The 4,443-nt window shown below is 37.6% G+C and overlaps 2 non-coding genes across 2 annotated transcripts; one reads left to right on the forward strand and one right to left on the reverse strand.

Moving 5' to 3' along the window:
* The first annotated feature begins 2,407 nt into the window (after positions 1-2,407).
* Positions 2,408-2,479, forward strand: TRNAG-UCC (transfer RNA glycine (anticodon UCC)). Its single transcript has one exon. It is a non-coding gene; the product is annotated as a tRNA-Gly (tRNA).
* A 1,199-nt stretch (positions 2,480-3,678) lies between these two features.
* On the reverse strand, positions 3,679-3,781 carry LOC132041259 (U6 spliceosomal RNA). Its single transcript, XR_009410962.1, has one exon. It is a non-coding gene; the product is annotated as a U6 spliceosomal RNA (small nuclear RNA).
* Positions 3,782-4,443: the final 662 nt, after the last annotated feature.

Here is a 4,443-nt window from a genome sequence, read left to right on the forward strand (position 1 = left end):
GTTCTTTGGCCGCCTGCCGTCGCCTGCGTAGATGCGACACGTTGTGCGACTCGCATGTGTCACATGCGAATCGCACATGGTGTCGCGGTGGTGCGCGGACTCAATGTCTTCTTTGGCACTTCTCTGTCGGCAGATGCGACACACACTGCGACTCGCGCATAACGTGCGATTCGCGAGTGATGCGTCGCAGTGGATACCTTAGTCTAGGCTCATGTTTTCTTTTGGTTTCTTTTGGTCTAGGATCATGCTCAAGGTCCGCGTTAATGGTACGGGGTGTTACAAAAGATACGGGGTGTTACACTCTCTTTCTTTTGTCTCTCATCCTCACTTTAAGTTGTGTACTGTCCTGTTTTGCACTATTGTGTCTTTGCACTCATCATTTCCTCTCCTTTTTCCTCTCTTGAATTGTCCACTTTCTTACCGTTGTTTCTTTCTTTCTTTTGTCTCTCATCCTCACTTTAAGTTGTGTACTATCTTGTTTTGCACTATTGTGTCTTTTCACTCATCACTTCCTCTCATTTTCCTCTCTTGAATTGTCAAGTTTCACCCCCTTGTTTCTCTCTTTCTTTTGTCTCTCATCCTCACTTTAAGTTGTGTCTTTGTCTTGTTTTGCATTATTGTGTCTTTTCACTCATCACTTATTCTCCTTTTTCCTCTCTTGAATTATCAAGTTTCTCACCCTTGTTTCTCCCTTGCTTTTGTCTCTCATCCTCACTTTAAGTTGTGTATTATCCTGTTTTGCACTTTTGTGTCTTTTCACTCATCACTTCCTCTCCTTTTTCCTCTCTTGAATTGTCAAGTTTCTCACCCTTGTTTCTCTCTTTCTTTTGTCTCTCGTCCTCACTTTAAGTTGTGTATTATCCTGTTTTGCACTTTTGTGTCTTTTCACTCGTCCTCACTTTAAGTTGTGTACTGTCCTGTTTTGCACTATTGTGTCTTTTCACTCATCGCTTCCTCTCCTTTTCCTCTCTTGAATTGTCAAGTTTCTCACCCTTGTCTCTCTCTTTCTTTTGTCTCTCATCCTCACTTTAAGTTGTGTATTGTCTTGTTTTTCACTATTGCGTCTTTTCACTCATCACTTCCTCTCCTTTCTCCTCTCTTGAATTGTCAAGTTTCTTACCCTTGTCTTTCTCTTTCTTTTATCTCTCACCCTCACTTTAAGTGCAAAACAAGACAATACACAACAAGGCTTTTGTAGTCCAACGGCTAGGATAATTGCCTTCCAAGTAATAGACCCGGGTACGTAGTCCAACAGTTTCTAATTACTCCTATAGTTAAGTATATTGGGTTGATTGCTTCGAAATGAGCAAGAGAAAATGAATGTAAGATGCAAATTAGTATATGCGTTTCTGGACTCTTTTTGCCTTGATCCAACTATGTCAAATGGTATTACATGGTTGCACATATGCTTTATATGGTTCTTGAAAACTCTATTAGAAATTGAATGTATCCACCTCTGAACCATTCACATATCCATGACTTGCTCCCAATCTTATCTAATATAATATAGGGTAAGTTCAGTTACATATGTGGAAGAAAAAGGAATAACATCCTCTCTCAGCTCATGGTGTGCCTAGCAATAGCTATACCAAACAAGGTAAAAAGTCAGTGCACAACTATAACTATAAGTTGAGAAATAAACAATTGATTTTTGTTTATAATTGTAGCTGCTGTTGCTAATTTTTAGGTCAATTACTAGAAGACCCCACAAGGTGATTCTTGGGTATTGAGGTAGTGAGATTACACCCTTTGAATCATGTGATCGTCCAATTCATAGGGAGATTTCAACCCTTAACATTACCAAAAGCTAAAGCAAAAAATATTATAGACTTCCTTTGGGGCTAGTGGTTCATTTTTTCTAGATTTTTAAAATAAGTGATCCTTTTTAGATAGATATATTACCTGATAGTTTATACTTGTTCGAGTTAAAATCCTTTACATGTATTATGTATATGCACCTTTGTGCCATACATAAATTTAGGACTTTCCTATTTATTGTTTCTTGTTCATATATGAATCTAGCAAAATACGCGAGATGCTTGTTGGAACAATGAGGCGTTGTAGCCAACGGTTAGGATAATTGCCTTCCAACCAAATAGACCCGCGTTCACCTCCTGGCAGACGCAAGTAATCAAATATTCTAAATCATAGGTTCACATCTCAACTATCGCATTCTAATTTTTTTTTTTTTAAAAAAAAAAAAAAAGAAAAAACTTGTATAATTATTTTGGAACCAGCTGACATGCTTTGTGTCCCTAGCACATTCACTTCTATCCAATCAAATAGTAGTGGTCTATGGTCGTAGTGGAGCATCAATGGCTGATGGATAAAAACTGACTCACGTGGACGTTCACATCAATCCAATAAATGTCTGAGAATAGTGAAAAACGAGAAAGTACACAACGACGCGTTTGTAGTCCAACGGTTAGGATAATTGCCTTCCAAGCAATAGACCCGGGTTCGACTCCCGGCAGACGCATTTGCTTTTTGGTTTTCTTATTGATAAGTGCGAAACAGTGTTGTTTACTACATTGCAAACTTAAAAAAAAAAAAATAAGTTTTACGAAAAGATTTGATTTTTCTCATGCATGAATCACATTCATAGTTTTTTTTAAAAAGATTGGTTCGCTCGGTCAAGTTAAGGCACCGGGTGCCGATCCGTCCCTCCAAGGTTTGAGGCGTGTAATTAGGCCGTTTAAAAACGTTGTCATTTTGTAAGACCATAACGAAAATGCAATTTTTGTTTTTCCTCTAAGATCACTTCCACTTCGCTTGCTTGCAAGCAAAGGCAAACACGCATCGATTGGGAACCCAAAGAAGAGCTAGAAAAAGGAAAGCAGCGCCAACACTCTCCATTTCTTGTTCCTGAGCGAAAGGTACGCTCATTACGATACATTGCTATTTCTTAGGCCGCATTTTGGACGACCATGCAATTTGAAAAGAAAAAAAAAAAAAAGAGGCCCAAACAAAAAGGATGGTCTATTACGGCTCAACCATGGTGAAAGCATAATTTGGAAGATTGACATTCTTCCTTATACCAAGAAATTCTCGAGGATCAGTTGGCACACGTTCAAATTCAATGAATAATGATGCCCTAATAGTTTTCTCCACTCAAATATAAAGTTTTGTGATTGCAACAAGATCGAACTCGTCACGTACTCCTAACTCGCACATTCTAAGAGTTTGCACTCCTACGACTGAACTAATCCCCAAGGGCAATTTGCAAGATTGACATCTTCGACTTCATAACTAGGTGTAAATTTGATAATGCACGACTTTTCATCCTTCACATTCACTTCAAAACGAATTACCGTAAAAAAATAAATGCCTAAATCAACATATCCCCCTTCAAACAAGAAAAAAACTTTGCCGTTTGAGCAAAATTTACACACCAAACAACAAACTCAGTGTCAATACATTGCTCATTATGCATTCCGTAACCAAGCTTCACAAATCTGTAAGCAACATTTCTAAATAAAAACATAAAACACAAAGAAAATGGAGACTGGCCTCAGGTTAGAGATTTCAACCGAATATGACGAGTAAAAAGCAAAACCCCCCCGAAAAAAAAATGGAGAAAGGGGCCATGCTAATCTTCTTTGTATCGTTCCAATGGAGATTTCACCGGAGAATTGATCGGCAAAAAAATGGAGATTTCACCGGAGAATTGATCGGCAAAAAAATTTGGATCATTTCTCGATTTGTGCGTGTCATCCTTGCGCAGGGGCCATGCTAATCTTCTCTGTGTCGTTTCAATTTTATCAAATGTCCCCGAAGGGATAAATCTGATTGTTAATATTCCGCAATATAAACTCAACTATGAAGCTTTCTATATTTCGATGTGGGAGAAATAGCTTGCTTAGTTGGGTGTTTTCGCTGGAACGTGCCTGGAATTTTGTTTAACTTGTTTCATTTTTATTTGTTCCATCTCAATAAGCCCATTCTTGTGCCTGGACTTAATCGTAAGTATTTACTTTTGAGTATTTTGTTCTCCTTCCGGATTAAGAAAAATTATAATCTTTGACCTCTCTTACTTAAGAATTTGTGTTTTATAATGAGTTTATTTAATTATACCTAAAAAATATCTATCAAAAAAGGCATATTCACTAAATAACCTGATCATAGTTTAATCTCAGTATTATAATCTTGAGGGGATAGATTTTTCCTTTCAGAAAAGTTCTTGGCATAACATATTATGCATGCTTGCCATTTGCTGTATATCCCAAAAAGTGCAACCATATTCTTCAAAAAACTGAGCCCTTTGACTCCATCGTACTACAGCGACTTCATAAGAATGATTAGGTTCATATTCTATCCTTTCTGTAATGCATGTCAAGGAAGTGCTTCCTTTTCAGATCAATTCTGCCTAAGTTGTAATATTACATATTTTCTATCCTCTAACAAACCACACTAAAATCCCTTCTTCTCTAAGTGTACATAGAA

This window comes from Lycium ferocissimum, chromosome 12 (assembly GCF_029784015.1).
Source record: "Lycium ferocissimum isolate CSIRO_LF1 chromosome 12, AGI_CSIRO_Lferr_CH_V1, whole genome shotgun sequence".
Taxonomy (NCBI): domain Eukaryota; kingdom Viridiplantae; phylum Streptophyta; class Magnoliopsida; order Solanales; family Solanaceae; genus Lycium; species Lycium ferocissimum.